The following is a 15,225-nucleotide window of genomic DNA, read 5'->3' as shown; positions in this document are numbered from 1 at the left end:
CTTGATGATAGCGCAAACTATTGTTTTAATAAAATATTTGCTTTCTAGACAAAAGAATTTAGGTAATGTTTCTTCTTATCTTTTACCTAATAAGTGATTTTTATCAGTATCTTTATCTACAAGTTCATTCATTATGCCAGCAACATGGAATTCTTCAGATTGCTCGGCAGCATTTCATGTCTTCAGACTGCAGATGTAAATGCATTACAGGCAATGTATCTTGTAGATTTATTTTTTTACTCATTTCAACCAAAAACATGTATAGTAAAGTAATAAGTTTTTACTGTATGTAAATACATTTGAAATAAATGTAAACACAGACCAATTGTCCCCAGCAAAGCAGGGAAATGAAGAGGAGAGCACCACGTCATATGCTACTAATGCAGGTGGGATACATTAGCGGAGGGGGTTAGTGTGAGATACTTGTCCTCCCAATGCCCCGGACCTCCGGACGTATAGACACCATAGTGGCGGTGAGTGCATGCTATTGTTCTTTGTGTTTACTACAGACCAATTATCTTTTGTGTTGCGTTGGGGCCCCCACAGCGCAAACGGATGAGATAAAATGGCAACCAGAGGTCTCTTATCCTCTTCCATGCTGCTTGATCGGTCCTCTTTTGATAGCAAAGCATTCGCATCCGCTCGAAATGCGTCAAGTTTTGAATCATGGCTTAAAACAAATGTCCTGTTTATTAACCATTTTATGCTAAAAGCTGCAACAACTGTTTGTGCTGGACCAATGGAATTCCTTTACTTTACTGATCAAGATACATCGAGCCGAGTGTGGTTCCGTACATGGGCATGGGAGAAGGTGAACTGGTTTTCCATTGTTTCGTTAAGAATGGTTAAACATGGACAGAACTGAGAAAATGGTTACAATAAAACACTCCAATTCCAGTCTGATAATATTCCAAAAATGAAATTAGGCATAAGAAAGCATAAAATCTCATCATACTTGTGGGTGAATTCCAAGTACAGTAGAGATGGGCGATTTTGATCAATTCCTGCCCGTATCTCTTGTGACTTGTTTTTGTGCCTAACTGATTTAGTAAAAAAAAGACTTTCTTCTGCACGGGTTGTGTGGATCTAATAGAGAGTTCAGGCATGAGGCACAGACTTTGTTAAAATGCTTCAAGTTAAATTTCTTGGAAAAAATGTATCAAGCAGAGCGCACAAATGTCAATGTGTCGGTATTATTTGTGACTATCCTGTGATCTGTTGGCATAAGGGGTAACTACAGTGTATAACAAGATGAAAGGAATCTGGGTCAGTCAGATATATTGTGTTATTCTGTAAAAGTCTTATAAAATGAAGGCAGTTACCAGCTGGACTGTATACATATCATGCTACTACAGTTGAATATATATATATATATATATATATATATATATATATTTATTTTTATTTTTTATTTTTTATTTTTTTTTCTGGTGCTTCTAGAATAAAGTGGTGATCTGCTATTCCATCAATACCTTCCTTGATTTTTGCATTGTTTTTATTGCAAATCTTCTCAGGTTGAGGTCCATGTGTTGGGTATCCCCTTTCACTAGGTGAATAGTCTCATAAAGAGTTCTATATATTTTGTTTTAGTTATCTCTGAGTCTACATAAGTCCCTGTCTGCTAACAATTGTTGACCTTCAGTCCTGTTTTATATTCATTTCCGTGCTATATAGACTACAGTGAGGGTTGTTTGGATATGGCTTTTACAACATACCTATCATTCCAAAATGTTTCTTGGCATAACCTGTCTCCCTTATGCGCAGTCTCTTAGGGCCCATTCACATTAAGGATTTTCTAAGCAGAATTCCACTTGGAAAATACAGTGCAACAGCCTCCCATTGTTTTCAGTGTGATTCTGCTGCACTATTCACACTACGGAATTTCTGTGCGGACGTTCCTCTGCCAAAATTCCAGACCGCAGACTCTCTGAAATTCATTGCTGTCTATTGACACATTTCAGAACAATCCTTGCACCGGCTTGTTTTACCAACGACCGCTACCAATGGAATCTACACCCGAAATATCTCCAGGCGGAGATTCTATAGTGTGAATGAGCCTTTATATTTTCCTGCATGGAAATTCCATATCTAAAATACACAGTATGACTAAGAGCGCTTATAGCGCTTGAAACGCGTTACTTCTTCCTTCCTTGTCCTATGGACTAAACCTGATTTTATCTGCATTGAGCTGGATCCGATCTACTTCATTTTCTTGCTAAAATACACAGATATGCTACGTGTTGCTAGTTCACATGTAGAAATTTCTGCAACTGTCCTATTCATGTAAATAAGGCTTGTACATCCTGCATTAAAGCACAAATCCAAAGTTTTATGAAAAAGGACTATAGTGCAGCTATATTGTATATGATAGCCATTTCTGATAATTTCACCTATTGTCAAATTGGTGGACAAATACTTGAAAGTAGCATTATTTTTTTATTAGTCTAAATGATGTGACCAATCATGTGCTCCGATATGAGATATTCTGCCATTAAAATTCCACATTGCGCAAAATTTTAAGACCTGTCTTTAAATTTTGAGAAATTGCGGGCCAAATCCCATTGAAATCAATGGGACTTGAATTTCGGCAGAATTCTGTGTTTCGAGAACACAGAATTCCGACGCAATTCCATCGCAATCCCACCACAATTCCACAAGTTGACCTGAATCACAGATTTTCCACCGTGTGACTATAGCCAAAGGTAATAATGTTCTATGGCCTCAGACACACAGTGAATGAGTTATTAAAACCTCTCTAGAGGAAGAATGGTGCAGTTGCCCATAGCAACCAATCAGATTTTTTCTTTCATTTTTCACAGGACTCTTTAAAATGAAAGTAGCAATCTGATTGGTTGCCATGGGAAACTGCAACACTCTTCCTCTACACTGGTTTTGATAAATCCCCCCACAGGACTTTAAATACTTCAAGGATAGTGATACAGAGGGTTAATAAGTTAAAATTCCGTTTAATGTCATATACTTATTCACTTGCATTGACTGGGATTAGATTGGTAATGATTATATAACCTGTACAGACATACATCCTCTGCACTTTCTATTCTGTTTGATGTAGCATACATAGCATAATGTGTGTGAGGTAACGTACCATAATGATGTCATTTATTTACCTTTTAGGTTACATCTGAAAATAACCAGGAAAAGCAGGTGAAGGAAATGAAGTCACATTCCCACAAAGAAACTCTAATTCATACATATATCTAGGAAATGCTTCTTGGCTCTATATAACCTACTAGTACATTCAGATTCTTTCATTCAATAAATCACTTACCGTTAACAACTTGCCAAACGAAACATATTACAGGGGTCAAACATTAACCAGCTCCCTTGACGCTTTCCCTGACCTTGGAAATGTTTGCCGGTGTGTCCATTCCAGATTCAGACCAGGGACCATTTATACTGGCACAGAATATGAGCAGCGTAGTGTGAAGAGAGACGTAGAATCAATAGCGCTTATTGAGGTCAGGACTGGGTTTTGAACTTATGTTTGGCAAACTTTCTTATATCAAGGTTGACATGTTTATCTGAAATTTTAGAAAAACACTGGACCAGTGCCTACAAAGTGAGTTAGACAAGGTTATATGTGTACATACTTATGTATGCATTGTACTCATTATATAACTATGCCAAAAAATAAATTACATTGACTGAATGCAATGCCCAGGCTACCTAAAGCAGACACATTACATTATGTATTATGTAACAGGCTTCACGATAATACACAGCCATACTCTAGCCGGAACAAATATTCATAGTCTGTATGATGATAGTCAAGATATTTATAGAATAAGTGACACCACAAGAAGTGTGTGTAATACACTCAAACACAACAAACATTGATTACTTAGAAAATATATACAGTATACAGCTCTGGAGTAGGAGACCACTCATCATTTTTCTTAAAGAGTATCTGACAGCATCTAAACCAAATATACTGCGGTGAATAGCTGTAAATTGAGGGGTCACTTGCTTTTATTGGTGCCTTCTGTGCAGACTTATGTATGTTAATAATTTTATTCATATTGCACTCCAGAGCACATTGGAGGCGGGGAGCCCGGCTTGTCAAGCTCCCCTGGCTCATCTATATTCCGCCCGCAGCCTGCCCTTGTCTTGATTATTTCAATTCTTCACTCTCATGGTACTAGTATTTAAGAGCCTGCAGGGGGAAGTACAGGTGCCACTACCTTGCTACATCCGGATTGCTGACCTCCTACCTGCTATGTGACCTTGCCTTTGACCTCTAATTTTCCTAATTTGATTGTGTCTGTCTCTGTCTGGTCCTGTCATTATCCTCTGGTACGAACCTTAGCATGTTTTCTGGTTATGGTTTGGTTTTTGATTTTGTCTTTGTTGTGTCTGTCTAGTTTTTGACCCAGTCTCTACCCTTTTCCTTAGATTAGGCCCTGTGCACTGTCAACTGAATCATAATGGAGCTCAGAGAAAATACATCCACTTGCCATCTGTTACTGCAATTTCAATCAGTGGGATTACACCTCACTTTTTCTCCAGTTCATCTACAGATCAATATAGGAAAACTCTTTGGATGAAAAATCTTAGGTTCTGTTCACAATACAATCATGGCATCCTTTACAGTGGAAGTCATGACAACAATGTCAGACTTGTTAAACGGCAGACACTATGTTACACAGACCCCTCTGACATAATGGGGTCTGTTGGGTTCCAATATGGTGTCCGTTGTCTTGATGGAAAGAATAGCGCAGTGTGCTGTATTATTTCTTCCCGTCAAAACTGATGGAACTATGGAGGCTGTTGCCATTCCAAACTATCCTTAATCGACCTTCTCTGACAACACCTCAAATGGAGGGAGGCTGGACGAGGGTAAGCTCCTTTGTTTCATTTGAGCAGGCAATTCGGTTAGAGCTGCTCAGTCCATGCTGTCCTGCGCTACAGTGAACACTAACTTCCTACTAAAGAGGAGAGGGAGCTAGCCAAATTCCGGCCCCTTCTGGTATGATCCTGCAGTGTTGTTTGTTTGCTAACCCTTTGAAGCTCACAGCCTTGTTTGGTAGATTAAAACCTCAAACATACAAACAATATGAAACACGGTAAAATAAATAAAATCTAGCAAAACAATGTAAAGCATCACAGGTATCAAAAACACATGGGAAATATTTCATTTTATAGATTATACCTAACCACAAGCCTGGCAGGGATCTCATTGAAACACTGCATATTCAATTGAAATCTGTTCTAGAATGCATGCTAGTTGTAATGATATAAGTGTTCACAGATCATTTGTTTTTGTAATTCTACAATGAATTTCAGGAAAAAGAACACAAAATACCGCAATAAGTCAACAACCTGTGAACACAAGCTTGTAGCAACGTAGTAGTAGGTAGTTAGAATCCTTATTTATGGCTTGGGAAAATTATGATGTGTACACAAGTCTTACTGATATATTCTGTTTTCATATCTATTTGTCTTTATTTGACCCTTTTAGTCTAACGCTAGAGATTATTTATTTTGCCTCTAAAAGGTATCACCTTCTAATCTGCTATAATAAAGCAATTCTTCTAGTTCTCAATCAAGAAAACCAACATCAAAAAGTCTCAGCGGTGGATCCAACTGGTAAAAACCTGATTTCTTCGGCTTGGCGGTGTGGGCCTCATCAGCTCCCTTCAGGTCATTTGTTCTCTTTTGTGTTTACACACTTTGTATGCACTTAGGGGAGAGATTAAACCAGAGACCCATGCTGTGGTCATCTGTAGTCCTGGGCATGTCTGTCGAGAACGCAAAACTGTTTCTTTTGTACTTCATGGCACCAAACTAATGGAGGTGAATAGGTACTTAGCAATTAACCTTGTATAATATTAACCTTACCGGCTTCTTTGAACAAGTGACAAGAAATCACTGAGATTTGTTAATCAGGGAAAATTATGTCCTGTTATATTGATGTGTCTGGACCATAGTGGAGAGGCCCGCACGTACACGGAAACTTTAAAAATGTCCTTTTCCCTCAGTTATCTTGGTTGGGCTCTTTTTGAAATCTTAGAAATCTACAAAGTTTGAAAATTTCATATAGAAAAAAAAGAAAAAGATACAAGTGGCAACTAGCCTGAACATGTCCACGGGGTACAAAGTCTGGATAAGCCTGCTGGTGGTGTTGCCAAGATGGTCCCAGATGATTGCAATGCCATCTTGACCTCACCATTTCCTTGTTCTGACTTGTGCTCCTGTAGTTCAGGTACCTTTGTGTCCTCCATACTATGCCAAGAGGCAGTGGTCGCAGGTGGGAGACATGACCATGGAACCCTGTTTCCAAAGCACTGGACAACAATGCCTGTTCACCGGTAGCTCAGAGTTAACAGTACAGATAGATGTTTGTATTTTTTGTAACTTACTGGAACAATAGTTGGAATAACAGCATGCAGGTTTATATCTTTCCAAGCTGTAAATCAGTTTTTAAGCACATATAGTTACTGTTGTCTGTCACTCTAGAATATCACAAAGATATAGGCCAGACAAATGATGCAGGATACACCCATTGGAAAGCTGCCCAATAAAAACTTTGTGCTGATAAAATATGGCAATGCTCTAATGCATACCACACAGAGCATGGTCAGGAGATATATCCTGTGCCTGTCATCAGGCATATTGGGAACAGGAGAGACTGGTAGTATTTATAGTACAAAGTTAAACCTTAGTTAAAAATACATAAAAAAATCATTATATATATATATATATATATATATATATATATATATATATATATATATAATAGGAAATACAAGAACATAAGAACCTTCTTATATTACCGAGCATTTTCAATCATCATGTTTAAAGGGGTACTCCGGCCCTAAGACATCTTATCCCCTATCCAAAGGTGTCTAAGGTGTCTGACCGCGGGGGTCCTGCTGCTGGGGGGGGTGACATCACGACTCCGTCCCCGTGTGATGTCCCCCCCCGCCCCTGCTATGCAAGTCTATGGGAGGCATAATGGGGTGGGGCGTGATGTCACACGGGGGGTGGAGTCATGACATCACGATGCTCCGGCCCCGTGGTCGGCACCCGGCAATTTGTGAGCTGGCAGCGTGGCGTGCAGCTCAAAGAGGTGGGTGCCGAATGCAAGATTGCGGGGGTCCCCAATGGTAAGACTTCTTATCCCCTATCCTTTTGGATAGGGGATAAGATGTCTTATGGCCGGAGTACCCCTTTAAACCACTCGGAAAAAGAGTGTCAAGTATAAAAATCCAAAAGAATTCTCTATTGATTATTTTTTGGAATCTGTTATGTGCGTGAGATAGATGGTATCGTTTCAATAACACTAAGATACAAAACATCAAAGTTATTATCATATTTGAGTATTAGATGGCGAGAGATACTGTGTAACAATTGTAAACCTCCATATGTAAACATGGAGACATGTTTGACCTTTACCCTAAGCTTCTTTAACAAAGCAGTGGTCATCTTGGAGGTGTTTGGGTTTGTTAACATGTTGGAATATTGCCCTGCGGCCCAGTCTCTAAAGGGAAGGGATTATGACCTGCTTCAGTATGTCACAGTACATGTTGGCATTCATGGTTCTCATAATGAACCAAAGGTCCCTAGGGCATTATCTTAAAAAGAGGCTTCCTTCTGGGACAACAGCCATGCAGACCAATTTGATGCAGTGTGCAACATATGGTCTGAGCACTGACAGGCTGACCCCCACTCTTCATCCTCTGCAGTAATGCTGGCAGGACCCATACATCTATTTCCCAAAGACAAGCTTACAAACTGAGCTTCTTGAGAAATAGTTGTGTAATTGTCGGTCCTCTGGGCCTTGGTAAAAGTCTGCAAGAAACATTTTTAACCTGGTGTTTGCAACATTCAAGAGTATTTATCTCAGACAGAAAACACCAAGTGTATTGTACAATTTTAAGTGTCCATCAGTAACCATCAGTCTTCCATGCCTCTATGAGAGAAAGACAAATAAATACTTCTTCAATATCAATAAGTGTCTAAAGCATTCCAGCATAGTCTTCCGTGTCATATACAGGTGGCCATAGTTTTTGTGCTTGGAATCTACCCAGGTAAGTGAATGTCCTTTCTAGGGTGCTAAAATCCTTGTATATTTCAGTGCTCTGTAGTAGTGTTGAGTTGAATATGATACATAGGCTCATCTCTAGCATTTTAAGATCTTAGTCTGCTAGTTCAGGATATCCTAATGGCAGATATACTCAGGGCCGTTTGAAGGAATTTGGGGGCCCCAAACAAAATGGACATGGAGGCCTCCCCTTTGATGTTCACGCACGTCATGCTCTAGGGCCGGCATCAGGACATAGTAACGCCGGCCCTTGAATTCTGGGAGCTCAACATGAGCGAACATCGATACGACGCACATTAGGTGCAGCAGTGTTCCCCTCACATTAGGTGCAGCAGAGTTCCCCCCACATTAGGTAGGCAGTGTTCCCCCCACATTAGGTGCAGCAGTGTTCCCTATCCATACCCCCTGTCCAGACACCCCCCCCTCCCCAGGGCCATTTTTTGGGTGGGGGTTTGACTGCTGAGACCCCCACCGATCACCTCGGTGAAAGTGGTTGTCCAGCTGTTGGAAAGCTAAAACTCCCATCATGTCTGAAGAGCCTCTGGCAATGGGAGTTGTAGTTTTGTAACAGCTGGAGAGACACAGATTGGACACAGTTTTACCCATCATCACTGCAGAACTTACAAGTGACTACAGCTCTGATGGGACAGTCAGGAGAATACACAATGATATCAGTGACCTGAGTGACGTCTTCTGACCTGACTGACATCTTCTCTGTTATCTTTTCTTCTTCATCTGGTCCAGAGACCAGGTCTTCCTCCAGCTCTATCTTCTCTGCAGAGTCTGACATCCAGACATCATTGGCTCCTCACTGTCAGCAGATCCTCATCCTCTGCATGAAGACAGTAATCATTATAACCTTGCCAGAAAGTGTACCCTAAATAAAATACTGCCCCACACTGTACCCTGAATATGATACTGCTATACACTGTACCCTGAATATAATACTGCCCCACACTGTACCCTAAATATAATACTGCTATACACAGTACCCACTAAATATACTACCACACACTGTACCCACTAAATATGATACTGCCACACACTGTACCCAATAAATATAATCCTGCTATTCACTGTACCCACTAAATATAATACTGCCCACACTGTACCCTAAATAAAATACTGCCCCACACTGTACCCTAAATAAAATACTGCCCCACTCTGTACCCTGAATATAATACTGCTATACACTGTACACTGAATAAAATACTGCTATACACTGTACCCACTAAATATAATACTGCCCCACACTGTACCCTGAATATAATACTGCCCCACACTGTACCCACTAAATATAATTCTGCCACACACTGTACCCTGAATATAATGCTGACACACACTGTACCCTGAATATAATGCTGTTCCACACTGTATCCACTGAATACAATACTGCCACACATGCATACACATCACATATGCATATACACTCCCTCTTATCCTCTGTGTCCTCATCACCCCCATAACTCCCCGCCAAAACTCTCCTCATCTTTACTATAACTCCCCCCCCACCTCTCCTCATCACTATTATAACCAGGGGGGGGGGGGGGGTTATGGGGGGGGGGGTTATGAGGAGAGGTGCACCCCCCCTGCATCTCTCATCACCCCCATAACACCCCCTGCACCTCAAATCACCCCCATAACCCCCTGCACCTCTCATCACCCCCATAACACCCCCCTGCACCTCTCATCACCCCCATAACACCCCCTGCACCTCTCATCACCCCCATAACACCCCCCTGCTCCTCTCATCACCCCATTAACCCCCCCTGCACCTCTCATCACCCCCATAACACCCCCCCCCTGCATCTCTCATGACTGCCATAACACCCCCTTTCACCTCTCATCACCCCCATAACATCCCCCTGCACCTCTCATCACCCATAACACCCCACCCCATAACACCCCCCTGCACCTCTCATCACCCCATAACACCCCCCACTGCACCTCTCATCACCCCATAACACCCCCTGCACCTCTCATCACCCCATAACACCCCCCTGCATCTCTCATCACCCCCATAATACCCCCCTGCAGCTCTCATCACCCCATAACACCCCCCCTGCACCTCTCATCACCCCCATAACACCCCCTGCACCTCTCTTCACACCCATAACACCCCCTGCACCTCTCATCACCCCCACAACACCCTCCCTGCACCTCTCACCACCCCCACAACACCCTCCCTGCACCTCTCACCACCCCCACAACACCCTCCCTGCACCTCTCATCACCCCCAGAACACCCCCCCTGCACCTCTCATCACCCCCAGAACACCCCCTGCACCTCTCATCACCCCCATAACACCCCTGCATCTCTAATCACCCCAATAACACCCCCCTGCACCTCTCATCACCCCCATAACACCCTCCCTGCACATCTCATCACCCCCATAACACCCCCACTGCACCTCTCATCACCCCATAACACCCCCTGCACCTCTCATCACCCCATAACACCCCCCTGCATCTCTCATCATCCCCATAACACCCCCCTGCACCTTTCATCATCCCATAACACCCCCCCTGCACCTCTCATCACCCCCATAACACCCCCTGCACCTCTCTTCACACCCATAACACCCCCTGCACCTCTCATCACCCCCACAACACCCTCCCTGCACCTCTCATCACCCCCATTACACCCCCCTGCACCTCTCATCACCCCCAGAACACCCCCCTGCACCTCTCATCATCCCCATAACACCCCCCTGCACCTCTCATCACCCCCATAACACCCCTGCATCTCTCATCACCCCAATAACACCCCCCTGCACCTCTCATCACCCCCATAACACCCTCCCTGCACATCTCATCACCCCCATAACACCCCCCTGCATCTCTCATGACCCCCATAACACCCCCCCTGCATCTCTCATGACCCCCATAACACCCCCCTGCATCTCTCATGACCCCCATAACACCCCCCTGCATCTCTCATGACCCCCATAACACCCCCCTGCATCTCTCATGACCCCATAACACCCCCCCTGCATCTCTCATGACCCCCATAACACCCCTGCATCTCTCATGACCCCCATAAAAAAAAACTGCATCTCTCATGACCCCCATAAAACCCCCCTGCATCTCTCATCACCCCCATAACACCCCCCTGCATCTCTCATGACCCCCATAACACCCCCTGCATCTCTCATGACCCCCATAACACCCGTGCATCTCTCATGACCCCATAACACCCCCCCTGCATCTCTCATGACCCCCATAACACCCCTGCATCTCTCATGACCCCCATAAAAAAAACTGCATCTCTCATGACCCCCATAAAACCCCCCTGCATCTCTCATGACCCCCATAAACCCCCCTGCATCTCTCATCACCCCCATAACACCCCCCCTGCATCTCTTATCACCCCCATAACACCCCCCTGCATCTCTCATCACCCCCATAACACCTGTGCATCTCTCATGACCCCCATAACACCCCTGCATCTCTCATGACCCCCCATAACACCCCCCCCCCACACACACCTCTTATCACCATTGCAGTCCCCTGACCACCATACAATTCCCCCCCCCCAGGCCCCCCGCGCCAGTTTACTTATCCTGCCGCGGATCGTTGCAGTGGCGTGAGTCTGCTGCTGCTCCTGTCACTGCACGGAGGATGCTGGAGGTTCGTGTGGGGATGTAAGCAAGGACAGGTCAGATGATTGGCGTAGACGTGCGTGCCTGCGCGGGGCACGTGACGTCTCTACTCCCATCAGCCCCTGACCTGTCCGGTGCCGGCCCTGCTTTGTTTCTTAAGGGGCCCGCGCCCTACAAAAAGGTCATTTAATTGAAATGTGAGGGCCCCCCAAAGTGCCCCGTCGCTACAGGACGGGCAAGTACCGGCTCTGCTCGGGGCCCCCCAGCCAGCTCGGGGCCCCAAGCAATTGCTTGGTTTGCCTGTCCGGTAGCGACGGGCCTGGATGTACTTTCAAATTGTCTGTTCCTGCAAGGTCAGATTGTTCTAGTAACAAGTTTAAGGGATCAGCTCTTGTTCTACGCGTCAGTACCTTCTAGGACCAAACTGTGCTATTGGTAAAATGTCACAAGTCCCTGGAGAATGTGCTAACTTCCAAAAAGCTGGTCCTCATTCATCACTAAGCTTTATTGTTTACTACATGTTTCAGGGATACATCTTTCTCCTTCTTGATCTTCAAGGCTATTGTACGTATTGTGACTTTATACAATCCCCATAGGTGGGCACCTTCTTGTTATGAAATAAAAAATGTGTCCGTCTCACAGTGTCATCTTAGGCTGTGTTCACACGGCCATCTAGACCCGTCCCGTTCTTCTCCTGTCAAAATTAAAAACGGACTTTAACAGATGCAAATGGATGTTATCCGTTTGTATCTGCTTGGATCCGTTATTTTTCAGTTAATAAACAAAGAAAAATTAGTTTTTTGTTCTGAGCATGCTCAGAAGTAAAAACGGATCAAAAAACTGATTGAAAAAACGGATGCAAACAGATGGCATTAAAGGCTCATCCGTTTTTCATAGACTTCAATGGTAAATTTACTGTATCTGTTTTTTCTTCCGTTTTTTTTTTTGACGGGAGAAAAAATACTGCATGTGCTGTTTTTTCTCCCGTAAAAAAAAATAAAATAAAGGAAATGAGCGCAGACGGGTGCAAACGGATGTGAAAGGATTGTAAAAAAAATCCCATTGACATCAATGGGATTATTTTACAACCATTTGTAATCCGTTTACAAGCAGCAACAACGGAACCTAAATGGGGGAAAAAATCGGGGACAGACAGCCGTGTGAACGCTCCCTTAGGCTAGGTTCACACTGCAGAATCTCCAGGCAGAAAGTTTCAGTCCGGAGATTCAGTCGGCGCTAGGACTGTGCGGACACTGCAGTCACCAATAGACTGCAATGGGTTCCGCGAGTATTTCCGTCTGAACAATGAGCAACGGCATTCTTCACGCGGAAATTTCCAAGCGGATTTTGCGTTCACAAATTCCGCTTCACAAATTCCGAAGTGTGAATTTATGAACGGAAACCCATTCACTACACTATACATTTTAGCAAGTGGAATTTCTGCCTGCAATTTCAAAGCGGAATTGCAAAATTCAGTAGTGTGAACCTAGCCTTAGTAAGCGCTCTGCCCCATTTTTCTTGTATTTTCTACAGATGTATTGCCGTAGAGGGCATTAACGAGAATCATTATAAATAACAGAATATGACAGAAGAGTGTTGACTTGTCTATCTTCTACTATCACCTTTCACCTGTCTGTTCCTGTACGACACAGCTGCACTTCCACATGATAGATTGCCTTTACGTGATCGCACTCTGCCAACACCAAAATGTTCGCACAACAGTAGCACACTGTATTGACGGGGTCACATGTCGGTGAAGGAAGCCATCAGTGCTGAAATCTGCCATTATAAACATTATTTCATTATTTAATGAAGTCAGACGACAGCTCAGCTGAGTCTTTGAAGAGGTTTGTTTGTCCAGCAGTTTTTTTGGCTGCTTCTCCTTGCAGTAGATCAGACTCTCAGGAAGTAGGGAACACAGAGGCCTCCATACAGACTTCCAAAGTTCAGTGCATAGCAGGGTCTGTAGACTCGTTGTGTACTGGAGCTGTGTCTGGTATACAAGATAGTGAAAAAAACTGTGCAGAACTTTGCTTTGGTGTGATTAAAATAACATTAGCAGGATGCTATATTTTTGTGTTTATAGTGGTCTTTGCATTGACCTAAAGCATTCTTGTTTTGCAGTTTATATCAAAGGGTTCAGGGTGCTGAGTCCCCACTAAGAGGTTTGGGTCTGACTACCAAGTGCCAAAGGGAAGCAAACACATTGGTTTGCCTTTGCCAGGGGTTTTAGATATAGAATTTGGTCAGCAAACAAAATCTAAAGCCTAGATATATCTCTGCTAGGGTTGCCACCTGGCCGGTATTTTACCGGCACAGCCGGTATTTTGGCCACCCTGTCGGTATTCTTATATTAAAAATACTGGCAATGCAATGGCCAATAATTATCCAACTAATCCTCCGACTCCCGGAATGTTGCACCATATACTATACCAGTGTTTCCCAATCAGCCGTTGGCTGTCCGGGCATACTGGGAGTTGTCGTTTTGCAACAGCTGGAGACGCTCTGGTTGGGAAACATTGACCTTTACTATATACTACTATATAGTCCAACATGCTGGGAGTAGTAGTTTTGCAACAGCTGGAGACGTTCTGGTTGGCAAACATTGACCTTTACTATATACTACTATATAGTCCAACATGCTGGGAGTTGTAGTTTTGCAACAGCTGGAGATGCTCTGGTTGGGAAACATTGACCTTTACTATTTACCACTATATAGTCCAACATGCTGGGAGTTGTAGTTTTGCAACAGCTGGAGGCACTCTGGTTGGGAAACATTGACCTTTACTTTATACTACTATATAGTCCAACATGCTGGGAGTTGTAGTTTAGCAACAGCTGGAGGCACCCCTGGTTGGAAAATACTGACCTATACTATATACTACTATATAGTCCAACATGCTGGGAGTTGTAGTTTTCATTTGGGGAAGCTGTGGTATCAGGGCATGCTGGGAGTTGTAGTTAGTAACAAACTGCAACTCCAGAATTTAATTTAAAAAAAAAAAGAGTCACATAAAACAAAACAAACATGGTACTGTTAAAAACCACAGATCAGGGAACAAAAGAATGACCCCTCATACAGGCCTGTATAAGGAGAAATAAAAAGGTTATAGGGGTCAGAATGGGAGAAAATTTCCACGCATATGCGTATCCTGTGATGTTACACATATATAATTAATTATGCAAATTAGCATGGCCGGTATATATATATATATATATATATATATATATATATATATATATATATATATTATATATATATTTTTTTTTTAAGTAAGGTGGCAACCCTAATCTCTGCCTACAGAATGCATGTGTCCCACTGAAAAACATTAGTGCAGCTATTCACTGTATGGTACAGTATCTTCCTATTACATTATTTACATAAGTGAATTTAAACATGCACCTTGATCTAATGCTTCTCAGCAAAATGCATTAAACTAGCAGGTCATTAGTGTACTTAATGATCGAGAAGTGCAAGCCCGCTAGCCACGTCATGGCCACCTGTAAGTAGCGGGTCCCTAACATCCCTAGCATAAAATGGCGCAGTACTGAGCGGCGA

Source organism: Hyla sarda, chromosome 9 (assembly GCF_029499605.1).
Source record: "Hyla sarda isolate aHylSar1 chromosome 9, aHylSar1.hap1, whole genome shotgun sequence".
Classification (NCBI taxonomy): domain Eukaryota; kingdom Metazoa; phylum Chordata; class Amphibia; order Anura; family Hylidae; genus Hyla; species Hyla sarda.
The sequence above is the reverse complement of the archived record's forward strand: the minus strand, read 5'-3'. Positions refer to the sequence as shown.